Below are 15,611 nucleotides of genomic sequence, written 5' to 3'. Positions count from 1 at the left end.
TGCAGTTTCATTTTTATTGTGGGCAATTCAGTTTATAATTCAGTTATACCTCTCTCTTCATCTTAGGAAATGGAGTGAGGTATGTGAGTCTGAGAGAAGAATATAGGCAAGTTCCATATGCTCTCACCCTTCTTTTCCTTTGGAGACATCAGTATGGTAAAAGTCTTGCTTCTGATCTTGCAAACCATGGGGAAAGATTATTTCAAAGGCCTGCAACATCCCATTGCTACCTGCTTGCTGCTGAGTTGGCCTCACAAGGGGTGAAGAATTAGCATGCTCATATAATTCTCACCTTCCAATAATACTTACCCACACTATATGTTGACATTTTGGTATCAATCTTTCTGTCTCCTATTTCATTTTTTAAAATTTGTTTTAAGCTGTGGGAGAAAGGTGGGAATTATCATTAAATCCCTTAAATCTCTTATTTGTTTGCCCTAAGCCTTGAAAGCTATAATCAACCAGAATCTCATCTCACCACATGAAAATTGCAGAAAGCCAAGTTTCTCATATGAAGTGAATAGCTGTAGTCAGTGACTTCTCTATTCCATCTTAGTATATGAGACTTTGGTGGTTTTGACATTGGAGGGTCACTGCCATCTCTAGCATCTCTGTCCAAATGAGAGTGATAGAAAAGACTTCACAGCTTCAAATACAGGACATTCCAGTTCTTGCAAAAGCAATATAATGAGCCCTTACCAAACACGGTCTTTCAAGACATTAAAGACATGTTGACCTTTCAACTCAGAGATGTGGGATGATGTTAATTTTGTTGTACAAGCTGCTACAGTTTGACCTTCAACTATCCAGATGACGTTGCAGACAGGGTTGAAGCTTAGATTAGTTTTATAACTAAGCAAAAAAAAAAAAAATTGTTCTTTTGTCGAATTGCTGGACTCAAGCCCTGCTTAGCTTGGTTGGACTAAGCACATCCAGGGAGGGGAACTGGGATGAGTAAAAAATCCCCAGGGCCTTTGGAAAAGGCACCCAAGGCTGTCATTGGACAGCTCCTTTATTTGGACGGGGAAAGGGACATTTATATCCTAGGAAGAATGGCCAGTTGGATTCATGTGTAAGTATGTCATTGGTTGAGGCAAGAACATCAAGGGCACTACGTTTGCATGCTCAGAGACAGTAGGGGCCAAGGGAAGGAATCTTTTAAGGTCATAGACGTCCAGCCCCAAACGTTTTTGCTGATCAGAGAAGCAGCGACCAGTCCCTGTAGCCTTGGAGAAGCATGAGTTCACTACTTGCACTGAAGTACATAAACGCTCTGGGAAGCCTAAGTGCTGTGGTTTGCTGGGACCTGGGCAAAGCAGGGGAGCCGCCAAACTCCTGCCACTCCCAGGATGAGAAAATCTGGGCTTCTAGTCATGCCTCAGCCCCTTCTTAGCTTCAGAGCAGCCCCACATAGCATGTTTCATTTAGGTGGAGAAGAAGGATTGTAAAGTTGAAATCTACATTCTGCTTCAAAGGACACAGCCAGTATAATTAAAAAGCCATATGTAGCACAAATCTTAAAAGGTCTTATGAATAAAAAGAAACCCAGAGCCAGGTATTGGGGTGAACACTGAAAGATCAGAGAAACAGAACATGGCACAGCTAACCTTACCTTTCCATTCCTCAGCTGATCTTGTTTCCACAGACTGGAAGCCTTTGAGTCCTCATCTGATTGGATCTCTGCTGAACTGCTAAAAGCCTAAAAGCTTAACGAGGCTCTAGTTCCTGGTCCTCGTGCTTTATATACCTTTCTGCTTCCTGCCATCAATTCCTGGCATTAAAGACATGTGTCACCATGCCTGGCTATTTCTAGTGTGGCTTTGAACCCACAAAGATCCCAATGGATCTCTGCCTCTGGAATGCTAGGATTAAAGGTGTATGTGTGCCACAATTTTCTGGCCTCTATGTCTGTCTAGTGGCTGTTCTGTTCTCTGAACCTCAGAAAAGCTTATTATGGTGCACAAAATAAAGGGGGACACAATATCACCACGGCCATATGCAGAATTATTTTCAGATGAAAATGCTGATGAGAAGGTTAATCTCTAGGATACATAAGTAAGTTTTATTATTCACAACAAAATACCCACCACCTAATGAGAAACTGAAAAGTATAGTAGGTAGCCATTCCAGCCTTGGCCTGGAATTTCCAACCCCCATTGAGGCTTCGGTAATGGTCATGCCTACAGGGTGGGGCTGAGAGTGGACCCTGAAGACCCAGGATCAAGAGGAGAGGCCTCTCTTGGTTCCAGGACTCTGGAAGCTGGAGGTAGACTGAGCAGAGTTCTCCAGAGAACACTGCTGGACTGCGCCATCCCTTTCCCAGACCCTGCAACCTATCCCTTCATTTGTAAGTTACTCCACTAAATAAACCTCCCTTTTAACTGCTAGAAACTATACATAAAATGTTAATATAGACATAAAAAGATGTTAACTAGTGGAAACACATATACTGTGAACCAATAGCTGAAGAACCCCCATGGAACTGGACCAGGCCCTCTGGATAAGTGAGACAGTTGATAAGCTTGAACTGTTTAGGAGGCCCCCAGAGAGTGGAGCCAGGACCTGTCCTTGGTGCATGAGCTGGCTTTTTGGAACCTAGGGCCTATGCTGGGACACTTTGCTCAGCCTTGGTGTAGGGAGGAGGAGACTGTATCTGCCTCAACTGAATCCACCAGGCTGGACTGACTCCCCAGGGGAGACCTTGCCTTGGAGGATGTGGGAATGGGGGCTGGATTTGGGGGAAGACTTGGGGATGGGAGGAGGGAGAACAGGGGAATCCGTGGCCAATATGTAAAATTAAATTAATTATAAAATAAAAAAGTTAAGTATCATTAACAATTAAAAAAATGGAATCAAAGACATAATAAGAAATTGATTCATACCCACAAAGGAAGATGGCAGCTATCAGAAACAAACAAATAAAACCTAAAGCAAAGCAAATAATAAGAGTAGAGGAAGATGAGGAGACAACGGAAAGACATATGTACTATGGCTTCCAAACTAAAATGGTCATTACCATATGAATCGTTAACACAGCTTGTTAGAAAACCAAGAAAATTGAGAGTCAGGTCTTGAAAAGACAGCCACACTACCATATTCATGGTATCCTTATTAATAATAGCCTTGGGGCAGAAGCAACCTAAATTTCCACTGGAGATAACCATATAAAGAAACATGATATAATAATGCAGTAGGAAATTATTCAAATATAAAACCAGAAAAGCATGGATAAAGCTTCAGGACATAATTTAAGTGAAATACCTAACTGTGAGTTTGACCAGGAGAGAGACAGGAGAAAGGCTCAGGTGTTCTCTTTTTGGAGAAGTCTGGTGATAAGAAGCTCCCTTCTGCCTTGCAAACCTGGTTGGAATAATTTTCCTTATGTTGGACATCTGATTTGTTCAAAGTCATGACAACAGGAGGCAGGGGCGGTAGATGCTCATGACTGGGGATAGAGGAAAAAAGACAATTTGCTACTAAATCTATAATAAGGGTATACTTACCAACACAATTCAGGAAGAAGCCTTTTTAAAACTCTTTGCATGTATTTAATACTACTGAATTGCACCCATAAAATGGCTATGGTTGTAAATTGTTATATTTTAAGCATAATAAAAATGCACCATACAATCCATGCACATCATGAAGTGCTGGTGATAGAGGTTCTGGATATACTATGTTGGCATGAAGCCAAGCTTGACTGTTTGTATTCAGTTGCTCTCTCCATTATTTGAGCTGCATGCCCCATGTTTCTCCTAGGTAATTGTCTCATGTAACTATTGGGAACTACTTCACACACTTGATTTTCTAATCAAATTGGAATTTATCCGACTGCCCAAAAATGTATCTTCAGATATCATCCTCAGAAGGTTGTTGTATTTTTTCCAATGCATACATAAAAAAAAAACCTAAAGATGTTTATCATTTTCCTTGGCTGATGTTGAGGAACAATCACTAAATTCACAATAAACATGAAGATGAACCCATGAAAGATGCTGGCTTAATCTAGTCTAGAGCAATAGAAGAATCCAGCCATTTTAGGAAGACAGGATGACATAGGACTCAGCAGCATGCCTCATATTAAGAAACCCTACTGTTAAAGTTTTGTTATAAAACAGAGGCATTGAATAAATGAAAATAATAAAGAATGATAAGTCATTTTCAAGTAAGAAAATAAAAGCCCACAGCTGACATCCAGCTTCCCTGGAATTCTGGAGTAACTTGCTTCAAAGAAAACACTGGGTATATTACGTCTAAACTGCCTGGTATTAGTAAGAAACATAGTTGGGCTCAGAACTCCCTGCTCATGGACCTTATTCATCACTCTCCACTTCCGCCAGGGTTAGCAGTGTGCCAGAAATGCCAGACAAAGGCATTGTTTACTTCAAAACTGGCCTGATAACTCTAAATATGAGTTATTTTTACATGAATGGGGGAAAATTCCAACATGTGTATAGGATCACAAAGTATGGAGTCAAAACAGTTATATTAAGCAGAGAACAGAACTGGACTGTTACACTAAGTGATCTCAAAATATACTACAAAATTATGGCAACACAAACAGCATGATACTGATAAAGCAGACTCATAGACCAAAAAAGAAAGCCCAGGAAAGAAGTGAATGCATTCTTGGTGAACTGAATGTTTGTAAGAGGGTCAGGAAGGCAGCAGAGAAAGGAGTGTCTCTTGAAGAAGTGGTGGGAAGACTACATATCTACAAGCAGAAGAATGAAATAGAACTCTTCTTTCCATAGCTTACACAAAGTTAACTAAAACCTGATTAAATAGGAAAACTATAAAACAGGTAGGGCAAAATCTGAGAAAAAGATGTATGCTATTGGTCAATGTTTTAGTGTACACCACCCCACAATACCAGCAACAAAAGCAAAAAATAGAAACACAGAATAGTGTCAAACCATACATCTCTTGGACATCAACAATAATAACTGAATTTTCACCAGATATAAAAACAAAGCAAAACAAAAACAAAAAAAGAATCTCAAACTATGCATTGTTGTACGATTTCTCCTGTGAGTTTCTTTCTCCTGGGGGCATGCTGTCTACCATAGACTTGTTACATAGACGATGGTGACACTACTACTTTTATAGGGACATACTTAGCTCCACATTTACCAAGTTGTATACATTAATTTATACAGGTTTTGTGTGACAATCATACATCATTTTTAAAAACTGACTTTTAAAACATTTAGAAACATTTATGAACATATGAAAAAAGAAATCTTGAAAGTATTTAGAAAGAAAATACTACTTACACATGTAGTAATAACCCGATTAGCACCAGAATTCTCAGCAGATATCTTACAGGCAAGAAGATAATAGAATGATACATTCATAGAGTTGAAATAAAATGATTTGTATCTAGATTTTGTATGGGGTTTAGACTACCATTTAAATGTGATGGCTCAGGACAAATAAGAAGATCATGGGTTTTATAGGTATGAAAATGATCTGTTTGATGATATAATTCAGAACACATGCCACTAAACATTTATAAACCATAGCATTTACAACATTAAGAATGAGCCCGAATGTAAATCATGTGCTTTGGATAACATGCAGGTCCATCCAGTGTAACAAACGCCATGTTCAGAGGTGGGGTTTCTATAAAGGATTATTTCTAAACACCAGGGAGAGGTAATGGGAAATCTGTATTTTTCTGTTCAGTTTTGCTGTGACTTTAATGCTGTTATAAAAAGTCTATTGAAATATGTAAAAAGGAAAAAAAAGGTACTTTTGTATTCCAGAGGGATAATAGTTATTGTTTCTTAACTCCAACAAATTTGAGATTGATGGATGCTGACAAGCAGTTAAAGGCAGCTTTCCTTTTAGTAAATATTCTCCATTCTACAGGGGAGCAGCTCCTGTGTGCTGTGTTCACAACACTTCTTACTGAGGTTGGTGGTGCCTAGCACATCTTGGGTAGTTGATATAGTTGATATTAATTTAATATATGCTACTAATCATTCATCAAATCCTTACGATATGTTCCTGTCATACTGACTGTTGCACCAGACTCAGGTACATGGGGTACCTTGGCAGTGGTGCAGGTGAGGACTGGACTCAGACAGGAGTTCACAGTTGTTCACTCCTACAGACCACCTCTCCCACTATAACACTTACTATTAGTTTAAAAATAAAATCACTTTATTGTAATGAACTCACAAATATAAACACCACAGAACCAGATTAAGGAAGCCACTCAAACAATTGTCCAGTCCCAAACTATCTACCTCAGTAAACTGCTGTGCAGTTAGCATGGCCATTCTAAAGTGATGGAGTTTCACTTGATACTTTACACTTTTAGGAACCATTACGTTCCAAAGAAAGCCTCTTCACAGATTTCAGAGCTATGAAACTACTGCATATGGTAACATTCATATATGGACACATGTCATTACATGTCTTCATACTCATAGAATGCACAACTCTAAGAGTGATGCTGTTATAAATTACATACATTATGTCATAATGCTAAGTCCATATAGGTTGAATGTTTATAATAAATCAATGGCTTTAGTTCAGGATACTGATAATGAGAAGTGCTGTGAGGTGGACATTAGGTTATCTGTACTTTCTGCTCAATTTTTCTTTGAACTCTACAAGCATGAGGACCTGAATTTGATTCTCAGAATAGATTTAAAAAAAAAAAAAAAAGCACGGCAAGGTTATACTTTCTTATAACCCCAATACTGGAGAAGCAAGGTTCAAAAGCCTCCCAGGCTTGCTGACAGGCTAACAATTTTAGCAAAGTTGGTGAGATTCAGGTGTGGTGAGAAGTCTGTCTCAAAGTGAAAATCACTTTCACTAAAGTGAAAATAATTTGAGGAAAACATCTGCTATCAACTGCTGTCCTCCACAGATACATACGGACACTTGCACACACACAAAGACCTATAAATAATATTCCTATTTTATTTTCTAGTGCATAAGAATTAGATAAGAGGTTGGAAGTATAGAGTCTTTGCCTAGTATGAATAAGGTCCTGAGTTTCATCCCTAGTACCTTATAAACCACGTGACATGTAATCCTGTAATCTCAGTACTGGGAAGGTAGATGCAGGAAAATCAGAAGTTCAAGGATATCCTGAGATACATAGTAAATTAAAAGTAAGCCTACAGCACATGATTATGTATAAAGGTGTAGCTATAGATAGTTATGTCATCATTTGAAGAGCCAATGACATACATCTTTCTGTCTTCCAAGTATTTAATTCTTTTATTTTTACTATTATTTGATTAATTGTTTTATTTTACATCCCAATGTCTGCAGTTTCTGCTTTCTCCTATCCTCCCATTCTCTACTTCCTCTGTTTATGTTCCCCATCCACTCCTCCTCTGTTTATGTTCCAAAAGGGCATCAGCCCCCCACCGTGGGTATCAACAAAGCATGGCATATCAAGTTGTAGCATGACTAAACACTTCCCCTTGTATTAAGGGTGGGCAAGGCCATCCAGGAAGAGGAATATGTTCCCAAGAGCTAGCCAAAACATTAGAGACAGCCCCTGCTCCCACTGTTAGGAGCCCCACAAGTAGACCAGCCTACACAGCTGTCATATATGTGTAGAGTATGTGATTCTTAAGCAAGTTTTGGTATTGTTGCTTTCTATACAAATTATATCTTAAATATAAATACTTCCAGTAATTCTGTCACCATTCGAATATATTATCACTTTTGGAACAAAATCTATAGCCTAAAAAATAATGCTTTCAGCTTTTGTGGTAGATCAAAGTGTACACAAGCTTATGGTTTTAGGTCAAAGCAAAGTTCAAAGAATCTGAGAGGTGATTTGAGTTTCAAAGATTCAGAATAGCATGCTCAGCCAAAGAATGTCTAAAAGTGCCTCCAAAGGGAAAGTATAAGGAAAGACCCCAAGACAGCAGACAGGAGTATTTGGGACTATGTCAGCAATGACCAGCTCAAGCTTCCTGAAGTCTCATCCAGCAATGCAGGCATTCGATCTGAGAATGAAGAACAGAATTTTGAATTTTGAGTTAGATTCACTCATCTTTTTATACATTATTATAGAAGAAATAGAAATTCCAATTTGAAGGAAATGTGGCAGCTAAGATGTGTTAGGTTTCTTTAGCTGGATTAGTCTCAGTTTCCTTGGTAGTCAAATGTACAGATATCTTCTCTTAATGAACCATAGGCCCTCAAAAATACAGATGACAATTATATACCTGTGGGGTAAGTAACACTTGATCACCTGAGCACCAATATTGAACGTGTCACTCTGGCTATCTTACTAAGCTGCTAAGTGGTAAGAGGCACTTTAGGGCCATAATTGGCTGTCATGGTGATGAAGAAGAAAAGGGCTTGGGGAAGCTCAGCATTTCTCTGCAGAGAATGTCTTCGTAAATAACACAAAATACCAAAGTGCAACAGTCTCTGACTTTTGATATGGTTCCTGATGCATTTAAAGTTCAAGTGCGAAGAGAGAACTAAGAAGTCTTTCTAGACTCCGTGTTCTCAAATGTCAAAGATTTTGCACCTTGCCTCCCAGCATGGGGGGAAATGTGTTTTTTCCATGTCCGTAGACATTTTTGATCACCTGAAAGTGATAACTGACTTCTATAGATAGAATACAGGGGTGCTGATAAAAAATATTGAAAGATGCAGGACAGTCCCTCATTGAAGTGTTAGCCAGCTTTCAACGGTGTCTTATTTAAAAAGTTCTGTTCTAGACCAATGTCTCCACATGAGGGAGGATACATCTAAAGGACAGCCAGGTGGGGCAGATCCATGTCTCACAGCTGGAAAGAAGCAAGACACTCCCTCTCTGTCTCAGAGACACAATAGATTTGTCTCTGATAAAACAAACAATCAAATAACAGGGATTATGTGGGTCTTTAAGAACACCCCCCCCCCCACACACACACACACAAAGACACTGTATCACCGAACTGATCATGAATCTTGTAAGGATGCTAAACCTCATTGCTTTTTACTTGTGAAAATAAACAAACAAATACCATGAAAAAAAAATGTGCTCTGATTTCAGATTTCAGGAAAGAGAAGCAGTGATAAGCTTTATAAACTACATATCCCACAAGAACAGAACTCTAGATGTAGGAGCCTTATTCTGGGATAAAAATAAAGCTCATATGAGCCTTGGAGAACTCGAATCACCCACTCTTTGGCACCTAAAATTTCACTTGGTCTAACAGCATCTGTAGTGTGTTTTTTCAAATGCTAGTCAGATTTCATTGTTCCCATGCTTAAAACTCAACAGTGGCTTCTCGTTGCCTTCCCACAAAAAGTGCTTACTTGTCTCAGTACCTGGCAATTGCCTACTAGATCGGGCTCTTCTAGCCTCCTTAAGTTGCTTTCCACTCTTCTGCCTTTTGTCTCAGTCTCAAGACTTTAAATCGATTCTTCCCTCTAAGGGAAACATGAGTCCTCCAAGAAATAGTGTGCTGTTTTTCTTTCTCATCACTCATTCAGACCTTGATTAAAGAAAGTTCCATTTTTCAGACGGAAGGGTTATCCCACTTAAAATCACCCCTGCAGATGGAGAAATAGCTCAGGAGTTAAGGATGCTTACTGCTCTTGTAGAGAACCTGAGTTTAGTTCCTGCTATGCATATGGTTGCTCAAAACCACCTATAACTCCAGTTCCAGGGGATTCAATGCACTCTTCTGGTGCTCTTGGGTGCGTGCACACATACATGGCACACAAACGTGCATGTAGGCAAACATACATACACATAAATATAAATAATTAAATCTTTAACTTCACCCATATGATTAATTATCACAGCCATCAATTTCCTTTATAACACTGACAAAATATGACTAAATGATCTTTAGTCATTATTTACCTATTGAGTTTTTCCTTTTGTTAGAGTATAATTTCAAGGACAGCGGTGCTTCTTTCTTGTTCAGGAATTCACAGTATCAAGAGCAGGCTATGGTGCTTGGTGTAACTCAGAACCAGTGAAGTCGACAGACACAATGAAAAGAATGGAAGAAGCTTTAACACAGGAGTATCAGATATTGTGAATGAGGTGTGGAGGTGTGAAGAAACTCTATTTCCAAAAACAAAAACAATGAAAAACTAATGATGCCTTTATTGGGATGTACATTTAGTCAATTCTGAAATGACAATTTAACCCAAGGAGTATTGAACTTAGTAAGAATAACAAAAAGTAAAGGGGCTACAGAAATAACTTAGTTTGTAAAATGTTTGACTTGCAAGCAAGAAGACCTGAGTTTGATTATCAGAACCCATATTAATTACAATGGCATGGTGACATGGATGCATTTGTAAGGTTTCTGCAGGGAAGGCAGAGGCAGGTAGACCATTGGGACTTGTTGACCAACCCAAGAAAGTCTATTTGACAAATTCTAGGACAGTGAGAGACAGCATCTCAAAAAGCCAAAATGAATATAAATCCTGAGGAACACCTGAAGTTGTCCTCTAACCACAAACATTCATGTGTACCTGTACACATGCATGTGACTGTATACTTGAACCAATATAGGCACATACATGAACCCACACACATCTATACACACACAGTCAATGTTTCTGCCCCACTCAATAATCTTGTTGCTTAACTTTCTCCTTAGCAAACTGGGCTAACACAAATATTTACAACATAAAATCATTAGGATTAATGTGGGTATTAAGTGCAAGCTTCTTACATTAAACCATTTCACCTAGAGTTCAATAATTACAGAATTATAAGTTGTAATTTATTAATGGCCTATTATTTGATGTCATTTAATTACCATCAATAACAAATGTAAACAATAAAATATTTGAGGAATCTCAGTGGAATTATGTGGGCACATTTGCTGTAAGCAGGGATACTATGAAAATCATGGCCTATCACAGCAGGAAAGAACAGACACATGAGTTGCTGGAGCTTGTGGAAGGAGGAGGATGGCTGAAGCACCCTTCCACCCCAGGGATTGTTGACTATAAATGCACAAAAGCCAGGCCAATGGTTCTGTTGGTTGTCAAAGGCAAAGGAGAGAAGATACTGATCTTGTAAAACATTCAAGCAAACAACAACTAAAAGCTAGAGCTGGCTAAATTTCTCTCTCTCTCTCTCTCTCTCTCTCTCTCTCTCTCTCTCTCTCTCACACACACACACACACACACACACACACACTTCAGAAAAGAGATGGAAGTAAAAAGTTTTACAAATGTTTAAAATATAAAATAACTGTGTTATGTCTAGTTCTTATCTGAGGTTTCCAATTATTGATATGTGTTGAAATGGTTTGTCTACTCTGCTTCTTTCTGCATCTGATTTACTCTCTTCTCCCACATCACTTTCCTCTTTTCTCCATCCCTGTCTATTTCTAGGTCTTTTTCATTTCTTGTCTCTGACATTTAGAGTACAGTATGTTCTCACATGGTTTCCATGGGGAGTTACTAAAGTGAAAGCCACATTCCATTTCCAGAAGCATTTCTAACAGGAGTTTCATGGCTTGTTATGATTAAAATAATTAAACTTCATTTGCTTGAAAATAGTCATGGGACTGTAATCATCTCTTACCAGGTTGTAAACAAGTCAAGAGTCATGGCATCCTGGGCTTGCTCACCATGCCTGTGCTGAGTATAATGTAGCTAGAGATTTCTCCAGTCCTGCCTGGCCCACAGTCAGGACAAATCTTTCACCCACCAGTCCCGCATCTGCTTAGACCCAACTGAATAAACACACAGAGACTTATATCACTTACAAACTGTATGGCTGTGGCAGGCTTCTTGTTATCTAGTTCTTATATCTTAAAATAATCCATATCTATTAGTTGCCACGTGGCTCATGGCTTACCAGTATCTTTACATGATGCGTTCCATGGTGGCTGGCAGTGTCTCTCAACTCAGCCTTCCTCTTCCCAGAATTCTCCTCTCTCCTTGTCCTGCCTATACTTCCTGCCTGGCTACTGGCCAATCAGTGTTTTATTTATTAACCAATCAGAGCAACACATTTAACATACAGAGCATGCCACAGCAGTATAATGCTGACATAGTCACAGTGTCTAATAAAAGGTTAAGTTGACATCAAATAGATAACTAGTATTTAGTTATTTTAAAACTGCAGGCAGATTTTACATAATGATATGGGGTTTGCATGTCAAGAGAAATTCACCACAAGAGGATTCTATTGTGTGATTTGTTTGGACATATTTGCACAGACTTGAGATTGAATAAAGCACAAGAGAAAATGAAGGGAAATAGGAAACACCAAGATGCATGAGGTTGCCCTCTTTCTAAAGGTATAACAGTAAAGAGTTGTTTATAAATAGAAACAGTACAATTTATAAGACACATGGTAGAGAACTATATATGCCAGTATCATTATTATTATTATTTTACATCATATATCAATAGGCATATTCATATATGCTATGTTTTTTACAAGATTGGTAATGTACCAGGTTTGACTATACCAACAATGCCACAAACACATGGCTAACCTATTGTGCTACAACATGGTGATGTTACTAGGAGATAGGAATCTTCCAGTTGTATTATGGCATTACTACTATCATATATGTGGACTGCCAAAGCAAAATATACATTCATAACTGTAGTATCCACAAAATCTTAAGAAAATTATCTGGGAAAGAGAAACTATAGAAATGATGGAAATAGAAGTAAGTATGTGCACTGGAAATCATCATATGCAATGTTTAGAAAGGCACTTGAGATAGCAGTGGAAAATCTAAAGTAAAGTGAGTGTAGTCTGCACCAATCTTCAGAGAGAAGCAATAAGATAATGAAGGGCAGAGTACAAGATTTTCAGTTGCTTTGCAGTTTGCATATGACAGGCACATCCTGCAACCTAGAATTTCACTCTAATTGGTTACCTTGGTGACTGTACTACACCTATTTAGGGAGAGAGGGAGGAGAATGTTTTCTTCAACTTTGCTCAGAAGAGCAAAAAACAACTTTTAAAAAATCCACCTTAAAACACTCTAGAAAAATAAAATGTGGTTGATTAGCACAATGCAGTATTTGACAGCAGTAAAGGTGAACAGATTATAGCTACATGTCAGCAAGAAGGATTTCTACAGTAAAGTCAATGAGCTAGTTAAATTTCAAAAGGTGCACAGAGTGAAACCATTCATGAAAAATTTAACACAAATGAAGGTAGATTTTATATGTTAACGAACCTTCAATTTGGGGAAGTTTTATTTTCACAGGTTTTAATTTTTTTTTTCTGAACAAGATGTTTTATTCTAAGAAGTATGTAATTTGAGGTTAACCATAAATGTCTTAGCTTTAAGATGGGGAAGAAAAGCTAGAGAGAAAATACTTTCTAATGATGCATATGTTTGGTTAGTGCAATGTATACATTTACTGCTTTTATTAAGCAAAAACGGAAGTAAACTATTGAGAAGATAGACATGAGCTCCCTCTTTCAAGCAAGTCAGTCTCTCCCTGCTTTAGTAGCTGTTGCTGGTCTCCAGTTATGTTAGTGACCTCAGACAGAACTCATTCTTTCCCTGAATCTGGATAGGTTGACTATAAATCCAACAACACAGTAACAGATAAGCTTTTTGTAGTGTAGTAAAATAAATGATTCCACTTATCAGGAATTACAAATATAATAATCTATCCATACTATAACTAAAATATGCCTCATTTTTGCATTCCATGTGCACCTGTGTATGTACATGTTTGTATGAATGCATGTGATGTTCGAGTACATGTTGATGCTGGGGTAACTTCAAGTGTCATCTTCTGGAACTACATCCACTTTGTGAGGTAAGTTATCCCATTGTCCTGGAACTTTCCAGTTAAGCTCTACAGGTTGACCAGCAAGCTCCAGAGATCTTCCTTTCTCTGCTCCCCGTTTCTGAGATTACAGATCCATGTCATATGCTCAACATTTTTGCTCTGGGTCTAGGGATTGAACTCAGGTCCTCATACTTATAAGGCAAGCACTTTCCTGATTAAGCTATCACCATAGCTTTCCTTTTTTTTACCTTTGATCTTATTTTTTTAATTGCTTGATTTTCATAATAAAGAGCCTCAGGACATACAAACAGCCTATTAATGCTGTTTCTAGAAACAGGATATATATTAGAAGTACAAACATTTTGATATGTGAGTTTCTAGTCAGGAGGAAAGGAGATATGAGGGACTGGGGACCTTAACTGAATTTGCAATATTTCATTTTCTATTTTAAAAATGGTTTGATGCACATATGGCAAAATGTTAACATCTGTTGAATTTTAGTGATGGCACATAAATGTTTGGATTATTTTTGTAGTTTTCTACATACTTGAAGTTTCATATAATTAAAAAATAATGCTATTAATAGGAAATGTGAAATTTATTCATATTAAAATATAAATTACAATTTATAATTAAATGGTCACATTTTGTTTGAGTCATTTGTCCCAACATCTTAATATTTCTAATTTTAAGCTTCCAGAAATAAGCCAGATAATATGCTAAGTTCTACAAGTCTTTTTTATTTTTGTATTTTTGTGCTTCTAAATATCCTATTTCTCCCTGTATTATTTATGTTTTGAAGGATAAAATCTTGTCATGTGACAGGGTGAATTTTATATTCAATGAACTCTACAGTGTATCCATCAATCAACAGGTCAATATCTACTGAGCTCATATTATGTGCTAAAGTGATACAAAAACTTTGAAGCCGACTTCATGGAGCTTACAGTGAAGAAAGATAAACCAGAACACAGGTTAATATTAATTATGCATTGTGAAAATACTCTGAAAAGAGAATGGGTGCTGGAGACCATCAGCAAATTGGAATTGATATTTCATAAGTGTCTATAGCGGCAAGTGACATTCAGTGGTCTTAATAGGTGACAAGTACTTGATGATCAAAACCCAATGGACCAATGATTGACTTGTTTCTGCAGCAAATGTATGAAAATTGGAACAATACAGAGAAGATTAGCATAGCACCTGTGCAAGAATGATGCACAAGATCATGAATTTTGATACTTAGAAAGGCCCAAAGAAAATATGGTATTAGAAATGCCAAGAAAGCTCTTCAGGTGTCTGAGAGGAGAACAATGGCTGATGCTATTACTGCTGGGAAGACAGCATCTAAGCAAATGATGGAGGTGGTTTGTGAGCTTTCTCCTTAGCATTTCTGTTCAGCATTTTGGTGGAAAATGCTAAATTGGTGGAGTGGATTTTTAATTGAAGATCCATCTATAACTATAAACTATAAAACCTTAACAATATTTGATCAGTGTTGAATAATACATCAAAATAATAGAAATATATTGAACTTGGAAGACTTGGGAGTACAAGTATCATGATAAAAATTAGAAAATCAATTATCAAAACTATTGTGAAGTGTAAGAGGAAGTTATGTACTTATTCATTATAGTACTGGTTTTGAGATGCTATTAAAATATCAATCACTGTGGTTGAAATACAAATATTAGTCACTGGAAATGCATACACATGTTAATACAAATGAAGTGGTCCTATATGTGTGACAGAAAAAATAAGCAGAACAATACTGATGAAAAGAGTAAGTTGTAAAAATATATCTGATTTAGACAATTTAAAATAGTTTACAGAAAGTATGAAAATAACTGTCAAAATGTGCACATAAACACACCCAATATAAGGCAGTC

The 15,611-nt window shown here is 37.6% G+C and overlaps 1 non-coding gene across 1 annotated transcript; it reads left to right on the top strand.

Annotated features, from left to right (window-relative positions):
• Positions 1–14,867: 14,867 nt before the first annotated feature.
• On the top strand, positions 14,868–14,970 carry LOC118592691. Its single transcript, XR_004946145.1, has one exon. It is a non-coding gene; the product is annotated as a U6 spliceosomal RNA (small nuclear RNA).
• Positions 14,971–15,611: the final 641 nt, after the last annotated feature.

Source organism: Onychomys torridus, chromosome 10 (genome assembly GCF_903995425.1).
Source record: "Onychomys torridus chromosome 10, mOncTor1.1, whole genome shotgun sequence".
NCBI lineage: Eukaryota > Metazoa > Chordata > Mammalia > Rodentia > Cricetidae > Onychomys > Onychomys torridus.
This window is presented reverse-complemented; position numbering and strand designations above follow the sequence as displayed.